We start from the raw sequence: 19,868 nt of genomic DNA on the forward strand, positions 1-19,868 counted from the left end.
CCAGTGGTTTAGGTCGCTGGCTGTGAGTGCTGGCGAAAGGGTGCATCACTTTAAAGTGTAGGTTCGAATCCCGAATGGGACTCGACCCCCCAAAGCAATAGTCCAGTTATATGACGGCGGTCTGTACATAATCGAGTCTGGACCAGTTAGATACCATGAGCATCGATCCACTCAGTTGAGATACGATGACATGCACCTACCAAGTCAGTGACCCAGACCAACACGCCTCTTACAAGCATAGTCGCCTGTTACGACAAGCATGGGTTGCCGAAGACATATTCTAAAGCGGATCTTCACAGGTCAGGGGCGGTCGTGTAGCTTAGTGGTTAAAGCGTTTGCTCGTCACGCCGAAGACCCGGGTTCCACTCCCGACATGGGTACAATGTGTGAAGCACATTTCTGGTCTCCCCAGCCGTGATATTGCTGCATATGGTCATGAAAGGAAATCACATGACACACAACTCGTTGATTTCGCATGTATTTCTCTGAGTATTTCAAACGTATTGGTGCCAATCTTATCTCATATATACCAAACCTGCGGAAACATTTGGTGTCCCCAACCGTGATATTGCTGGAATATTGCTAAAAGCGGCGTAAAACCATACTCACTCACTCACTCACTCACTCACTCACGGGTCTCTTATTATTGATAACTTATTATTTATGATTTCTTTCTTTTTTGTAAGAATTTGTACTAAAAGGAGATTTATTTTATAAGTATTTCTTATTAATTTTATTTCTTATAAAAACAATTATTAATATTTTTGTTGGTTTTTTTAGAAGTTGATTCCAATTTCTAATAATTTATCATATTTATCATTATTACCTCGAGCAACCTGTGCTACAAATTTGCGGCCAATCACTCAGCGTTAGTAAGGCAACCCATAGGGTTCGCACAAAACCCATGCACGGAGATGGACTTCTTTTACTTTCGTGGGTTATACGACCTTATTATTATTTAACTAGAATAGACCCGCGTCCGTTCCGTGTAGGAACGCAGTGTATACAAAGAGACTTGTGTGGACTCAAAACTATCAAACTGAAAATACAACTTAAGTTGTATAGTTTACCATAGAAATCCCATAAATTTGGCCACACTCTGGACTTCGTCGTCAGAGCATTGGACACTATGGTATTATCAGTCTTTTGCTATGTTTCAGAACTGTGGGCTTTATCGAAAAAGTACTTCTTTCATTTCAAAAGATTGCAGCCATTTCATGGTTGATGAAAATTAGCAATAAAACCGTTCAAAATTAAAGTTACAAACGAACAGTATAGTAGCGTAGCAACATGAAGTGCAAATGTAACTAAATCGTGTATATATTGAGGAGCAAAACAAAACTAAACGTCTCAGTTAATTCTATAATATGTCGGATTCTCAAATGAAAATATCTTAAGTTTGCGATATTATATCTATACCAAGGAACTGAACTGGCGTTAGGTCAGTATTCAAAGAATATATTTACATAAATCTAATTTTGTATAATACATGTTGATTGAAAACTTTTTTTAATTTACCACAAAAAAATAAAAAATAACTACAGTTGATGGGCATCGTAGACATCTTATCTTTGGAAAAAAAATCTATATCGGCACAAATTTAAATGTCATGCGGTTGCAAACTCCTTTCTTACCCTAGTCTTCATTAAAGCCAATTTACACAAACTGTTGCAGGAATAAGTAATGGTTAAATAGAATCAAATTTAAGAAAAGTCCACAATTTCAAAACAGTTAACAATTAAAAACACAAACTCGGTGTATATTCTTGTGCCTCTCAGTTTATAACTGCGCGGTATCGAACCCTTAAGTTAGAAATATAGATATTATTGGCCAGTAACCCGTGTCTAGTAACAACCCAATAATCACCAAAGCTGAACACATTCTTGAAGGGAGGAGTTCCTTCAAACCAGGTGAAACGATATGCTAAAAAGTCCAAAAGGACCACAAATATATTATCAACATGTTAAAAAGATGTCGAAAATAGAAAAATACCCTTTACTACCGAAGAATTTATATTTACCAATATATACATTTAGAACTTCCAATCATAATCTCCCCGTTGGGACTGGCATACATAGAAGGACACAGACACCCCACAATTCTACATCACGAGCAGGTGAATTCCATCACCCACTCAGATGTCAAGCTCTCCTCACACACAAGGCACACAAAAGTATTTTACAACTTTTATGTTTGTCTACTTCTTCCCGTCGCCAGCCCCAAAGAACTTGGAAACTTATCTCACTTCATAAGAGAAAGCATAATTATTGTCGCTCATGGTTCGACTAATAAGGAACAGGACAAACTCGTGTTTTTCTATCAGATTACGAACCAACAAGGTGCACGTCTACTCGGGTTAGTAGTCGAGAGAGGACTCCCGGTTTGTTTGTTGTTTAACGCCGCAGCAATTTTCCAGCTAAATAACGACAGCCTGTAAATATGACAGTCATGACTCGACAATCCAGTGATAGACATCATGAGCATCGATGTACGCAATTGGGACACGGTGACATGCGAGCCTGACCAATCGATCCCGTCACTCGCCTCTTACGACAAGCATGGGTTGCTGAAGACGGGAGAAAGTCCCGGGTATCCAGCTAGACAGCCCCTAATGCCGACCAGTGTATTTTTTTTTGTTTTATTATTTATCTAGTTCATATCTTATATTTTATTATATAAGATTGCTACGCGATAAATCGCAGGGAACAATGAAGAACGCAGCGTGGGTTATTTCACAATAAATCATTGTTCTATCATGGCGTCATTTCTGGAGATTCGAACATGTGCTCGCAACTTGATGACATCGTACACTGGATGACGTTATTTTTTAGAGGAGAGTGTCTAGTGAGTTGTTCCCCATAGGTGTGTAGTAGGGCAACGCAGATAAACACGATGGTCGAACTATCGCATCCAAAAACGGGAGAAATATGACAATCGCTATTGGGTTTTTTTTGGTTTGGTTTGTTGTTTAACGCCGCACTCAGCAATATTACAGCTACATGACGGCGGTCTGTAAATAATCGAGTCTGGGCCAGAAAATCCAGTGATTAATTTAATGAGCATCGATCCGCGCAATTGGGATCGATGACATGCATAAACCAAGTCAGCGAGCCTGACCACCCGATCCCGTTAGTCGCCTTTTACGACAAGCATAGTCACCTTTTACGGCAAGCATGGGTTGCTGAAGACCTGTTCTACCCCGGAATCTTCACGAGTTATTCGATTGTAATACATTTCATTCGGGTATCATAGTCGTGTTTTCAGTGTTTCGGTGACTGTTTTCAGCCCAGTTACGTATGTATAACCTTTGTAATTTGGGGGCAAATCCAATTTTCTTGTGTATATTTTGTTCTACCTTGCAGTTTGAAAAACTGATATTAAACTAAGGACGAATGAGGAGGTAAGGTACCCGCAGTTATGCTTATATTGGTTGAGTTCTGACATTTGGTATGTTCATATCATCGCGTGATTTTTATAAGCGTACATACATGCTTGTATTAATAACGTCGTTATTCCCCACGTCAAGCAACGAGAAAATAAACAGATACGTTTTAATACACAGAGAACGCGACATCTTGTCTTTGAAGAATCAGAATTCTACCTAATCACAGAAAACGTTAGGGTGACAGTTTCTTGACTAGAAATCTTGACATGAATTTTTCATGCAAAAAACTTTTTGAGACACTTCCGCTTGTCAAACTGATCTAATAGTTGGCTTCGTTTGGCTTTTCCTCTACCTCGGCGTTAATTTGCCGCCGTGCACATAGCAATGGAGCTTAACTTGCCTCTGTCACTCGCAAATTGTCAAGTGGACCACTCGCCTTATGAATTATCTCTCCCACAATGCATTGCGGGAGCTAAGGGGAAGTCGTTTGCCTCTCATCATCTCTCGTCTGCTCCTCAACGAAACAGCGCCCCCTATCCGCGTGTTTGAACGTTCATCCAATCTCCCGCTCATGTGTAAAGGGCTCTTGGCTGACATGTCGTAAAAAAACCTCTCCAATTAAAACCTGACCCTTACTGGTGAGGTGGGGAGCTGGGGATTTGAAGACGGTGTTTCTCTGATAGACGCAGCCATTGATTGGAAGATCAATATACAATCTTTGTGCTGGTTTTGGGTCTCTGTTCTGTCATTATTCTTTGCGGTGAGAGCCCATCTCTCGCGGCCGGCACACTCATACCGCCATGTTAACATCCTATACAAACAATTAAATAGTGACAGCCAAAAGACTCGCGTGTGAATCTGTTGAATTTCTGTGGGACTGGTAAAGAGCGCGCGTGTAACACGATTGAGCGGCTGAAGTGCCTCACAATAGCGGTGCGCAGCTCTCTGAACCGCACGAACGATTAACACCTCATGCCACGTGCCAAAGACAAACGGCGGCGAGTCTTTTCACCCCATGTTCTTGTTTAGCGACGTTGTCAAGGACACTGACGTCACGGCACGCCAGAACACAGCTCAGCCTCCGGTACTTACTCGCGCCCCGAGCAGACCCGGGACAAGGGGCGGCAAAGAGTCGTTTGTAGTTTCTAAAGCAAAGACGACAAGTGTGGTCGTTCACATAGGCTTCAATATGAAGCAATTAATACGGCGAGTCGGAGTATTCATCTCGGAGCTTTATTAAAGACCAAATTATCCTTTTTCCAGCTTCTCCAAACAGTAATGACAATTTCACGCCAAGCGATTTGTCAATTCTTTCCAATTAAAACCGCAATCAACACTTAAGGTGAGAGTTGGCTTTTATTAATTACCCCAAAGGCAGGCCAAACCACGTCCGATATCCTCCAGTGTACGTACCGGAGGCTTCTTCCCCAAGTCACCGAGCGGATGGATTGTTGTATTGTCCAATTAAAGAACATTCCAGTTAAACTAATTGTATCTGCATGATCCGACGTTCGCCATATTTCTTCGCTCTGTCAACAAAAGGAAAGTTGCGTAAATGGCCAGTTAACTAGCGGTTGCAGAATAGAAGGGTTGTCCCCCTTGTTAAACTCTCCTTAAATGGAGGGTGAAACGCATGCCTCGCTACTTGATAACGCTGTCTTAACACGCTCTGGGGCCTGGAAAATCAGTCCAAAATTGACCCAGCTATGTTTGAATTGTGAGGGGGAAACGGTAACGGGAATACAGATTGTAAATTCAATATGCCTTTAGATATGAAAACATTGGCTAGGATTAATTTTGTGAGATCTTTGAATATGATAATAAACATATGCACGCTTGTAATTTGTCACCTACATTTGGTTTTGCTGTCGGAGATTGTGCTGACGACGATATTAATAAAGATTCCTGTCGGGCTGACTTTTATACAATTCTCGCTACAAGAAAATGTTCCTTTTCACTTTTTATGATTTCCGTGTTTTATGGCAAGAGCTTTCTTCTCCCCGTATTAGCTTTCGTTAATTGGGTTCATGAAATATAGGATTGTTGTGATATGAATGAAATGAGAAAAAACTTGTATGAATGACAAATGTGAATTTAACGGCCACCCCTTTATGACGCAATTTCGATCCTTTTAGCGTGTATGTAATATAAGGATAGAAACATTAATTCCAATGACTAATATCAACAGCATAAATACACCGATGCGCACGTGAAAAAAGAATAACATATAGTGGATGAAATTTTAATTACACAATAAATTTCTTTGTTTTTCACAATTGTAATGCTTATTTCATATAGCTAGGTGCCTATGTGTAACGTCTGGATATAACTGGGATTTTGTATCGAGATAATTTGTATAGATATTTTTCCAGCTACAACTACAAAAACAGATCAGTTATTTTTTTTATTTTTTTTAAACTATTAGCCTGATTTCTTTTAATAAGATTACCAAGTATTTTTTTTTGTGGTAGGCAATTTCTTTTCTTTTTTCAACAGTCTGAAGAATAACTATTTTGTCAAGATTTTTCGTTGCAATTTTGGTTTTTTTCGGATAAAATCCCAGACTATTTCTAGACGGTCAAAACCATACCCGGCTTGTGGGTTTCATCCAAGTTTTAAACGTCCAAGACCTGCATCCTTTCAGGCTTCCCTCCCACATTAAGCTGACACGCTATGATATAACTGGAATACAGTTCAAAGTACCGTTAAACAAAACTCACTATCTTAAGTCGATTCTTTTGTTCGTTTGTTGTGTAACGCCGCACTCAGCATTATTCCAGCTATATGACGGCGGTCTGTAAATACTCGAGTCTGGACCAGACAATCCTTTGATCGACATCATGAGCATCGATCCACGCAATTGGGATACGATGACATGCATCAACCAAGTCAGCAACCCTGACGACCCGATCCCGTTAGTTGCCTTTTACGTGATTTTTTGTAATAATATGACAATGAACATTCGCTGTATTCATTTATTTTTTAAATCATAAAATGCAATCGACATTTTCAAAGTGCTTCGGTATGTCAATCCTCGTGTGGATTATGGGCTAGAACTGGTCCCCAGTAGCATATGTTAGTTTAAGAGGGGGCCAAATGGATCGGGTGGTCAGGCTCGTTGACGCACATTATTTGTGTTTATTTCTTTGTTATTTAACGCCGCACTCAGCAATATTCCAGCTATATGACGGCGGTCTGTAAATACTCAAGTCTGGACCAGACAATCCAGTGATTGACACGAGGACCCACGCAACTTGAATATGATGACACGCATCAACCAAGTCAGCGAGTCTGACCACCAGATCCCTAGATGACCTATACTACTCCCGTTAGTCGCCCTTTACAAGCATAGTCGCCTTTTACGGCAAGCATGTGTTGCTGAAGACCTGTTCTAACCCGGATCTTCACGGGTGTACAATATTAAGCACTGGGCCGTTTCAGACTCGATTATCTACAGGCCACCGTCATGTAGATGAATATTGCTGAATGCGTGTTAAATAACAACAAATAAACACATCATATACGTAGTCAGTGAGGCCATCAGTGAATGCTAGCCAAGCAGCTGACACATGGGGTTAAAATATTGATTTTTTTATGCGATTCGTCCTACAGTTTAAACATTTCAGCTAAAACCAAGAGTCTGGGATTTTTATACTTATTACAAACAAACTGTGCGGTATGAAATTCTACAACGAAGCTATTTTTATGGAGTTTGAAATAAACACGTTGTATGGTCCCTATAAAATACGAGATCGCCGGTCGGTGATTTTCTCGACATGACACCACACTCATCAGTGTGTCAAAACACGGTTGATTGTGTTTCTATTCACAGGTGGGGTCGGATTTCTCGTGCCGGGATCCCGAGTTCACCACGGAGCACGATGAACTGACACTGCACGTGCAACACGCAGAGACGACGAGCAAAAACATGACCAATCAGCACATTTGTTCGGGAGTGAAACAGTGAGGTTTCAGAAGCATATTTGAAAGGAATACAAAATAGCCATATCGAAGCAGATATTGAGTGAGTGAGTATAAATGAAACTTAATTTAAATTTAACGTCGCATCGGCATTATTTCAGCCATATAGCAACGAGACTTAAGTTGATGTACACATGTACACAATGTTATATTTAAAAACAATTTATCAAACATATTTGGGCATTATAATACGATGCAGATATTGAATGGCTACGACCCTTTATGGCAACAAATCTAAACCAACGCATTCATTTTGTAGTTGTATTTAATAATAAATTGTACCTGGAAATAAAGCCTGAAACAAAAATTATCCTCAGTTTTCTTTACCGATAAACATTAATTGTTCACGAGACAAGCTGAACGTCGATGCCCTGAAAAAAGGTGATTCATAAACATATGCTCCCGATACAGTCGGAATTGTACAATCGACTGCTTTGGCAGAGAATTCTTATGAACATGGAAGGGGTTTGTCGCTTTTGAAAGGCATCGGTGCGAAAAATGAGACATTGCACAAAGTTTATTTACTGGCGTCAAAATTGATTTTCGGAGTCATCTGTCAATGATGTATCCATTGACCCGGTGTCGTGTCAGTGCCGAGGACTTGGACCCCGCTGTAGTGGCAATGCCGCAGTCATGCCTCCCTTGGCGTGTGCTCTAATGAAATAACTGACTATGTCAACTTTTAGTGTTTGTTTGTTTGTTGTTTAACGCCGCACTCAGCAATATTCCAGCTGTATGACGGCGGTCTGTACATACTCGAGTCTGGACCAGACAATCCTTTGATTGACATCATGAGCATCAATCCACGCCATTGGGATCGATGACAAGGCAACCAAGACAGCGAGCCTGACCACCCGATCCCGTTAGTCGCCTTTTACGACAAGCATGGGTTGCCGAAAACCTTTTCTCTCCGGATCTTCACGGATCTGTCAACTTTTACTTTTAGATGTATTTTATCAAATGGGATTTATTGTCCAACGTGTTATCTCGGCTAATGACCTTATGTTGTATAGTTTATAATTATCTTTATCGCGCCAAACTGTACATACAACATGTGACACAATGATAAACTATTTTTCTGTCAACAGCACGAGGCTTAACACGGAGTGAAAATATATCCGAGAATCACAAAGGGGTTAACGTTCATTCCGATGGCTGGCTATAGAAGCTGTTCCTATATTTATATTTAAATTCTGATCAAACGTCGGACATTAAAAAAAGGGTAATTAAAAACGGAGATTACATTTTCATTTGTCGCATGTTCAATCTATAAATCAATTAATCAAATTTACCAACTACAGTTGGTTGGGTTGTTGTTTCACGCCGTACTTAGCAATATTCCAGCTATATGAAGGCGGTCTGTAAATAATCGAGTCTGGACAGACAATCCAGTGATTGACATCATGAACATCGATCCACGCGATTGAGATACGACGATGACGTGTGTGGTATATGGTACATTGATAGTCGTACCACAAAAATATACACTATTTGAGACAAATGACTGAACATTTAGTTGACTACACACTTAGACAGTGGTCACATGAGTGACGGGGTTTTTTCACGTTAGATGGGAAATGCTATTTTTAAATGATAATAATTATGCAAATATATTTCTCATTTCTTTGAGCCGGGGCACAAAAAAGCGTCTTAATGTCCTTCTAACAACTCACTTAAACAATCCGGTGCAATAAAGAATAAAGACGTTTTAGTTGAAAAAGTGCAAATGCCTGGGGTTAACTATTTAACAACGGAAGAGTTAATACACTGAACCACAAAAGAAATGTCACCATGTATAGATATATGAGAAACCTTTTTTGTCCAAACACTGTAAACATACTTTGAGACATATTAATGTAGTAGCGGTTATGGGGTGGATGTTGGTGGGGCACACACAACACGACGCTACTTGTCAATTCAAATGACAGCCATCTTTCTTGAGAGTGCATATAATAATAAACCCTGAAAATATAATAGAAACATCATACGTACTTTGGTAAAACCATAATAAAGCTTTCGTGGAGATTACACACAATTACTTCACAAGACTTCATCCTATCAGCTAGCACATACGCACCAGCATGAATAAATCCTTAAATACAAATAGTAGGTTGTTAACTATTTCTGAATAACTATATAACATTGCCATTGGTAATAACTATGTGAAGACATTACATTCACACGAAACCATTGATTTAGAAGAATAACTAGATACTAGTCATTAGTTTGACCCATATATATATATATATATATATATATATATATATATATATATATATATTTATATAAGTAAATCAATTCCATGATTACCCATAAATACCAAGATAAATAGTAGATATGAATAAATATAATTGATGAATCATGTCAATATTTCTCTCAATAAAGAAATATTACCAATATAAACAATAAAATATATAACGATCCATGTATGAGCTTAACTCTTAGGAGCGCAGTCACGTTCAAGGTTGGTTAAGATCACGTCATTCTATAACAAGTTGAAATAAAACCTTGACAAAACTAATAATGGCCACATAAAATAAGATATAAAAACAACAGATGTCCCATACATACGTTCTTATTCCATACCGCATTCAGACAGTTATAGGTTTAGAAAATGTTGAAATAATAATTCACTTTTGTAAAGAGTATACTGGTAAGGCAGTATTTTACTCGATAACATATTGTATAGATGCAATACGATACATTTTAGATTTAAATGAAAAACATTCCACATACAACCAACTGTCCTGATAGTTGAAATACCTACTTCACTTTAACTTATTGTACACTGATGCATTAATCTAACACCTCTTAAGAAATACAATATGTACAAGACCATATACAGTATATGAATACACAAACAAAATAAACTAACTGGGATAATGAACTCCTCAATACACAAACACCGAGTTCCGTAAATGTACACGATCTTCTAAATGTACAATCAGAAAGGGGCTGATATTAGGGAAAACAATACAAAACAAGGTCACCTCCTCAAACATATGTGTAAGACTGCCAACAGGATATGCCGGACAGAAACCTTTAAAACTAAATAAAAAATAGATAGTAAGCTGACCAGAGAAACTGAAGCAGACAGACAAAAGAAACTTGTGCAGAGTGCAAACGCATGGGTCAGAACCTGGCCTGGTCCGCAAGTTTATGTCTTCCGGTGTAGAACTGCGCCAAGTCCGTGAGTACTGGCATCGGTATGCAGCTCAAAACTTCTCGTGTGGTCTGGGTATCCTTGGACTGGTGGTGATGAAAGTACCTCATTCAGTGTTCGAAAAGCCGACTCTTGTTCCTACTTTAAGACCATGGCTTACAAACGAAGGTCTTCTTCTTGGTCCTCTTGCATTCCTTGGGGAGCTGGTATGAGGCTTGAGAGTGGTTGAGCAATTCTGGCAAAGTCCTTCACGTACTTACGATAATAACCAGCGAAGCCCAAGAACTGACGAACTTGCTCTGGTGTTATAGCACAAGGCCAATCATTGATATGTTGTACTTTATCTGGATCTGCTTCGACTCCTTTCGATGACACAACATGTCCAAGAAACTGAAGCAGACAGACAAAGGAAACGTGTGCAGAGTGCAAACGCATGGGTCAGAACCTGGCCTGACCCAGTAAGGTGGCTATTGTTAAATGCAGGGTGCAGGGCTTGGCTTATTGTATTGAGGGCTTGTATAACTCTGACGGTTTGTAGTGTACTGTATGTAAAGTTTGAAGCTAAAATGAAACATCTAATATATCTAACTTATATGAAAAAATACTTAAAACGTGACGTGGCCACATTAAAGTGTTGAAACTTGGCAAAACTGATCATCAAGGTTGAAATTAAAGTGTCAAATGTTCTTAAAGTGAATCTCAACACTAGTCGCTGAGAAAATGGCATCACAAGTCAGTATCCGCCATGTGCATTGATGACTGCCGTGCAACGTCGATACATTAAAAGGATGAGGCGGTTGATGAAGGCCATAGGCACTTGAGCCCACACTCTGAGGAATGCCTGACGCAGTCCAGCTGCAGTTGTCGGACGTTATTCAGCCGTCTTTGAATCTCGTTCAACAGGTGCTCAGTGGGGTTTAAATCGGGACTGAGGGCAGGCCACTGCATGGTTCTGATTCCATTCTGCTGGAGAAAGTCTCCTGTTGCTCTCGCAGTGTGGGCACGGGTGTTATCATGTTGAAACTCGTGGTTGCGGCGACGTGCCAAATGAGGTATGGCGTGTGGTCGCAAGACTTGATCAATGTACCGAGCTGCTGTGACACCAATGCCTCTCCCTGGACCGATGTTCTGAAAGAGAACAGGGCCGACCCTCTGTGCAAGACCAATTCCACCCCACACCATGATGCTCGGACCACCCAATGCGTCTCTCTCAATCAACAACGCAAGCATCCGAATAACGTTCCCCGCGGCGTCGCCAGACTCTCTCTCTCTCTCTCTCTCTCCCTCTCTCTCTCTCTCTCTCTCTCTCTCTCTCTGCCGTCTGCTGTCGTCTACTCTTCTCTACTGCTGGTGGCGCAAATGCTGGTGCTATGTTGCCCACTGTAGACGGTCCCGGCGATGACGTGGTGTCAGAATGGGTCCTCAGTGTGGCCTTTGACAGTGGAGGTGTCTGCTCGTCAGTCGTCGACGCACGGTGTCCGCACTTATGTGTCGCTGGTGTCCCCATGGTCTGTCGAGCAGTTTCCGGAGCAGTAACAAAGCGATCTTGAAGATGCTGTCGTACGATCTGACGATCCTGTCGTCGGGTGGTGACCCTTGGTCTTCCACTACGTGGTCGGTCATCTGTAGTGTTGGTGGTCTGGTACCGTTGCTGGAGCCTGTATATGGTCCTTATGTGGACTTGAAATGCATTGGCTACTTGCCAGGCGGTTTGTCCAGCTTGCAATCGTTCAAGGGCTTAGTGTCGCTGATTTCTTGTTAATCTTGGGATGTTGTAGCAATTCAATAACGATTGAATGTTAACCGATCTGGGTGGATTTTTATAGGGCAAGAAATAGGGGAACGCATGTGCATTTCAATTTGCACGGAACGCACGTGCATCGGGTAACCTTGGCAGTTGCCATGATGCGTTTGGGCGATCGGTTTTATTGTCATCTGCTTTGGGGTTTTTTATCATCAAATTTCATTTTTCCGGACAAGGTAATATTAAATTTTAGAAACTTTGACAAGGTAGTGTTAAATTTTAGAAACTTTGACAAAAATTGCCTTGATATTTAAATGACAACTTTTCATGCAATGTTACTTGGGGGGACGTTTCTTTTGCGGTTCAGTATAGTTAAAGTATGTTGAGTTTAGGTTAATTGTTCGACGTAATGTTTCCGACTTAGATCTATAATACAGTTCACCGGTGCGAGTAATCAGCTTGCCTCCTCAGTCGCCCTGAATGAGAACTAGTGTTCTTCCAGAATGTGTTCCTTACCTAGGATAGACGCCTTGTAAACATGTTTTTGCAATATCCAGAGTTTATGGGATATTACTACGAGTGTAACGTGTCCCAAAGCTTCGCCCAAATCCTAAATTGTACGAATACATATTAGAATAAATAACGTTAATGTGGAATATACCTCAGATAGCAGACGCATGTCGCGGACATATAGCGGACATATAGCACGTTATTGAAACACGCGAAATACGGTTATGGTATTTTTGAACAAAACAAAGGAAGCAAAATTTCGAGTAAAGAATTACGATGGCTTATGTCCAGGCTAGTTGATATTTGTGTGTGTGTGTGGTGGGGGAGGGGGTGGGGGGGTAAATTGTTTACTTGTTTCTTAACACCGCACTCAGCAATATTCCAGCTACATGACGGCGGTCTGTAAATAATCGAATCTTGACCAGACAATCCAGTGATTGACACCATGAGCACATGAGCATCGATCCGCGCAATTGTGATACGATAACATGCATCAACCAAGTCAGCGAGCCTGACCACCCGATCCCGTTAGCCGCGTCTTACGACAAGCATAGACGCCTTTTACGGCATGCATGGGTTGCTGAAGACCTGTTCTAGACCGGATATTCACGTGTCCTTTTGCAGTTGACTAGGCATAATTAATAAATGAGAGTTTTGTGTTTGTGTTTGTTTGTTGTTTAACGCCGCACTCAGCAATATTCCAGCTATATGACGGCGGTCTGTAAAATAATCGAGTTTGGACCAGACAATCCAGTAATTCATATCATGAGCATCGATCCACGCAATTGGGATCGATGACATGCATCAACCAAGTCAGCGAGCCTGACCACCCGATCCCGTTAGTCGCCGTTATGGCAAGCATCGGTTGCTGAAGACCTATTCTACCCCGGAATCTTCACGGGTCAACAATGAACTTATGATGCAAGTCGCACATTGCAGTCTCCCAGCAGAAACATCGACCCAGTTCAAGTAAATATAAAACGTAAACGCTCGAGAACCATCAATTATCTGTTGAAACAGATTCCAGTCGGCATCAGCCGCTATGTGGCTGGAATAATAACGAAACGACTTTAACTTTAACTCTCTCACTCACCCATTCGGCATTAACGGCAAGATAGTGGTGAAAATTATGTGGACGGATCGGAAAATAGATTCTTAAAATGTGAGATGATTTGTTGCAAAAGGAGATAAAGCGGGCTGTAAATTCTGCAGAGCACACTGGCTGACGTTTGTAACGTATCGATCCGTACCCCCAGTTGTGGCATACAGATAATTTAATCGAAGAACGAATGGGGGAAGCGTTATCAATACTACCAATATTGTGTCGTAAACGAGGACTGAAATTTCAATCGGATATTGTTTGTTTGTTGTTTAACGGCGCACTCAGCAATATTCTAGCTAAATGACGGCGGTCTGTAAATAATAGTCTGGACCAAGTCAGCGAGCGTATCCATCCGGGAATCGGTTGTTGTAAATGTTTTGTTTGTTTGTTGTTTAACGCCGCACTCAGCAATATCCCAGCTATATGACGGCGGTCTGTAAATAATAGAGTCTGGACCAAGTCAGCGAGCGTATCCATCCGGGAATCGGTTGCTGTAAATGTTCTGTTTGTTTGTTGTTTATATGATATATAGCTATATGACGGCGGTATTGTAAATGTAACAGAATCAAATACAGTATTTTGAACAATAGGAAATGTGCACATCGAGTCAACGAGCGACCATGGTAGATTGACAGGCCGGATGTCCGTCTCCCCTGCATACCTGGGCCCACAGTATGTCCTGATGGGCTTGGTGCTCATGCCATCAATCATTGGTTTGCATGGATAAGACTCAGTTATTTACAAGCTGCTGGAACATTCATAAATGCAGTATAATAACATGCAGTCACGCTTCTGATATTTATTATATATAGTATATATTGTATACGAACTTTTAACTTAAACCGTAATGTAATACTATTTCCCTAATGAGGAATTGCGTTCCGCAGTTAAATACTGAAATTCAGTGTCTTTCTTCAGGGAAACATTTTTAAGAGGTTAAAACCATCAAATAAAAATAAACGGTATTTTCAACATTATTTTTCCTCTTTCAAATAAACTTTAATTTAAAGCGGCTAATAATCTTCACTAGGAGATTGGTGGATTAAGATATTATATGATGGATTAAGACACTCGTTGCGCGTGTGCCCATTGTCTCAGGTGAAGACGGGGCTATAAAGTTAAACCCAAAGCGCGCTTTAATTGAACCCAAGAAGTGAAGGCCTTAGGTCAAGTGGATCACAATTGAAAGAGTTAATAGTTTAACTAAATGTGCTGAGGACAGCTCGAGTTCAAACGGGTAAAAGCGCTGATGCGACTAATATGCTTGTCTTCATTGGGAGAATGGAAAATACTTTATCTCTTGATCGCGAATGCCTTCAAGTATTTTTCTCACATTTGATAGAATTTACGAATTGAGAAATAAATATTATTGATTCAGCTCAATGAATGCAGAAAGTTAACTTTCTGTCGGTTAATTATGGGTTGTTGGCTGAAATAAATCTGGACTTGTAGCAGGGATATGTTTGGAATATTGACAGGATTATGTTGCTTTTATTTTAGAACAAGCTAAATATTCAAGATAAGAAGGGTAAAAGGTTTGTAATTGACAGTAATGCTAAGCAGAGATTATAGAAAGGGTTTTATCGTTTTTATTTATTTATTTATTTATTTTGTATTAGATCCAGTACAATCAGTTTGGCGGGGAGTTGCTATTAAACGGTTCATGTCTTTTTTTGTTATGATAAATTAATTAAAATGTAACTTCGTGATTGCATGATCACTCTTCTGTACGTTGCCACACCGGACGTCGCCACGTTGCTAGAAATAGAATGAAAACAAATGTAACGTAGGTCTGAGTAACGATCACAAGTTACAAAAAAGTGTATTTCATCTTTAACACAGTTGGTACACAAACGGCCTATTGATAACAGAAGTAAACATTATCCCCAGTCATGTTTATCTACAGTAAACAGAATGTTCTACTGCTTAGCATCCACAGCTTTCTCAGATTCTTGAAAAGTCTTTAAAAATTTTTTTGCTTCAGCCTGTTGAAAAAAAAGGAAGTTGCCTGCACAAAAAAGTTGCAAAGTGTTTTCTAAAAAAACGATTCAGGCTCATATTTTTTAAGGAGAAAATGTCTGGTTTTGTATCTGAAGCGGAAAAATTAACAAAGCTAATCGCGATACAAAAATTGTGTTTCGTTCGAAAAGAATACAGGGTACGATTTATTTGATAAAAAGACGATTTCATTGGATATATATTTAAAGCGGTGCTTAATGTTTTTCCAGTGTATATGTACCACTATTGCATCTATATTTCAACATGCAAGAAAAAATAACCTTTATATGAATAAGACACTGAGTGTGGTCCAGACTCGATTATTTACAGACCGCCGTCATATAGCTGGAATATTGCTGAGTGCGGTTTTAAAAACAAAAAAATAAAAGCTGATATCTTTTGACCATTAAAGAGTTCTTGCAGTTTAAAGAACTTGGGATGTTGGTGGAAGCGTGCTTTTTATAAAACAATATCTTTCAGTATTTACAAGTGGACATTGAAAAAAATAGTGCTATTCATTTCCAATGGAGGAATGACATATATATCTTAAACACATGAAAGTAAAAGCGCCACATCTTCGCAATCGCAACAACCATTTTGAGGAAGCTACATATTCATTTAGTCTTAAAGAGACTGCCTAAGGAGAGATTAATGTTTTAGCTAATCGCCATGTGTGGGTTTCCGCTCAGCTAAAGCAGGCACAATGATACATTTCGCGGTTATGGTGTCACTGCGGGGTCATAAAACACCCTCTCGGGGGGAATCGCCAAGAAAGGGGATTAATTGTTCTTAATTGTCTGAATCCCGTCTTCTTAATTGATGTTATGCTGTAGAAATGGGGCAGTTAATGTGTAGAAATAAATAGCTGGAAGGACGAAAAAAGATCTATTGCATTTTAAAACATTTATAGTCATATGAATTGAAGAGAACGACAATCTTCAAATCATAAAAAAATGATGTTGATGGAACTATGTATACGTCAGTACCAACCGTGCTGTTGTCAGTAACGAATTGGTAAAACTACATGCAACATTGATACAGTTCAGCTGCATGTTTAAAAAAAGTAATTATTGTTGGTTGACGATCGATACCTCGTTCTGGGCCTATGAGCACCATCCATACATCCATAATCATTATAAAGGTATATCAAGCAGTAAAATGAAATAAAACAGTAAATTTAAAATCATAAAAAATAATTAAATAGATGTCATTAAATTATATATCATCGTTTTTATGTACATGGCTCAAATTATGTTTGAAACCCGTTCGAAACGTTCTTATATTTGTACACAAAACTCATGTGAAAATCACGGTTAGAATATGTCTTCAGCAACCTATGCTTGTCGTAAGAGGCGACTAACGGGATCGGGTGGTCAGGCTCGCTGACTTGGTTGATGCATGTCATCGTATCCCAATTGCGTGAATCGATGCTCATGATGTCAATCACTGGATTGTCTGGTCCAGACTCGATTACGTACAGACCGCCGTCATATAGCTGGAATATTGCTGAGTGTGGCGTTAAACAACAAACAAACATACAGAACAGCTAACTACATCCGTAAAGAAGAAGAAGAGGAAAATTATTTTATTACAGTGCCACCTGGTGTTTAAAGACAATAAAAAACATTACACGTATACATACGTATGATATATAAAAAACATCAGCCGACCCATGAAGGATCTATGAGGCACTTAAAATCATTAAATTATCCATTATATAAATTGGCAAGAATAATACACGATTATAATCGAAAGAACACACACGCACGAACGCACGCACACACACACACACACACACACACACACACACACACACACACACGCACACACACACGTAAGGGATGCGCTGGGATACTTGTATTGTGTGGACACGCAGTACGATCAGGATGACAATGTGTCATTGGGCAGACAAATGACGCAACGTGAATTACTCGATATTCTACATGTTCTTGATATTTGATCGCAACTGATTGATTTCAGTCAATGGATATATTTCTTTCTTTGAACATTATTAACTTATTAGAAAACTGATTTTACTTTAATTCATGTAAGTTCGGAAGTATGTAATCATCTTCCCATTTTAGTCACTTCTTCTATAACCAAATTTCTGTGTACGATAATTCGTGCATGCAACAAAATGTAAACCATGAGATGCTTGCGATATAATAATGTTTCAAGCACAATACATGTAAATAAAAGCGTCAAAACCTTAAACCTTTACACAATCATAAGACATTTCTGCTAAATTAGAAATGAAAAACGATAAAAACCCAAGATTTATAGTGTGAAAATGGAAACGCTCTGTGAACGTAAGTCAAATTTGACTTAGTCTTTGAAAATGGTGGCAAAATCGCGATGGGAAATTATATAGGCGGATCCAGAGGGCGGGGGTGCCAAATGTAGTATGTTGTAGGGAGTCAATTTATCTGAGAAGATTTTGATTTTTTTTACCCCTCCCTTTTAAAATGCTGAATCCGCCCTTGAATTATCTCATATTATCGATATGAATTTGTAAGTTCTCCCTGCAAAACCTCAATCCGAGACCAGTGTCAGCGTGTTGTTATTTTGTATCTCAGCCCGGTAGAAAGCATGATCTGGTCAGTTCTGTTCTTGAACACAGAACTTATCGTGATAGAGAAGTCAGAACATTGATCGTGGGTTACCGATGCGTGTACAGTGTGGAGGAAATACGACAATAGGCTGTGCGTCTGTCTGCAGTGTGTGGTGTAAGATGAGGGCCGACCGTTTAATAGTATTGTAGAGACGCTAAATGTTTAGAACACACAGTATGTCCGCGGCCGATTTATCGAAAACATCCCAGCAGAACAGATAGCTGAGTGAAAAACGATGACGACACAACAACACGAAAATGGGCAATTCAAATTATTGGATCTACAATTGTTTTCAAATATTTTCTGTAAAATTACCTATCACAATGCCATGGTGATATAAATGGTTTGATTTTTAATGTATACATACTAAGGGAAGTGGGGTAACCTAAAGGTTAAAGACCCGGGTTTGATTCCCGACATGGGTACAATGTCCAATGTGTGAAGCTCATTTTGGTGTCCCCCGCCGTGATATTGCTGGAATATTCCCGAAAGCGGAGTAAAAAGCAAACTTACTGGATAATTGAGACATTACAACAGTTTTAATTACGATATAACAATGAAAGTAACCGAATGTACACACGTATGTCACGTCAGTCGCTCCATTAAAGTGGGGATATGTTAATACTCACAAGCCACAAACCCTTTTTACAATAATAAGAAATTCCTGCTGAAAGCTGAGTTGGTTGTGCGATTCCGACTATATCATGAGCATGTGTTTATGAATCACGTTCAAACAGTGATTATACCAGGTGTTCGTGAAAAGGTGAGCGTATCATGCCTCACATGTGCCACCCGCCCCAAACGCACGCAAAGGCAAGTCAATTGTTCACCTGAAAAATAGCTCGTATGCGACAAGTCAAAATAGGGAATTGCATCTGACATAATTTTGCTCAGTGATGCGTCAATTTGGAAAATGTCCTCCACATGCCCACCATAAACCTTTTTTTTAAATTTCCGAGGCCTTAAATGTTGTCACCCTGAACAAGCAGCCTTTGCGCTAGAGCCTAATGACGCTCTTTGATATTTTGGATGAATAAACATGCTCGATTGTACCTATGAAATTGTGAAACGTAGACACTTAGGGCTGGGGCTGCTGGAATATTGCTCGACATAAACAGGAAAGTTGACTACAGTAAACTACGGCTATAACGAACTCAAAGGGACTACTAATTTTAGTTCGTTATAAGCATATATATAGTATAACTACAGCAAGTAGTCGGGACTAAAAAGTTAGTTCGTTATATCCGTTAGTTCGTTATAAGCGTATTCGTTGTAACCGTAGTTTACTGTATAAGAAAGTTGAAATCGTTCCATTTTCTATATAGTCTTGTTGGCAGTTTTGTCGCCCTGTGAATTTTAATCCACAGATAATC

Source organism: Haliotis rufescens, unplaced genomic scaffold (genome assembly GCF_023055435.1).
Source record: "Haliotis rufescens isolate VD_foot unplaced genomic scaffold, xgHalRufe1.0.p SCAF_8, whole genome shotgun sequence".
In the NCBI taxonomy this organism is placed as follows: Eukaryota; Metazoa; Mollusca; class Gastropoda; order Lepetellida; family Haliotidae; genus Haliotis; species Haliotis rufescens.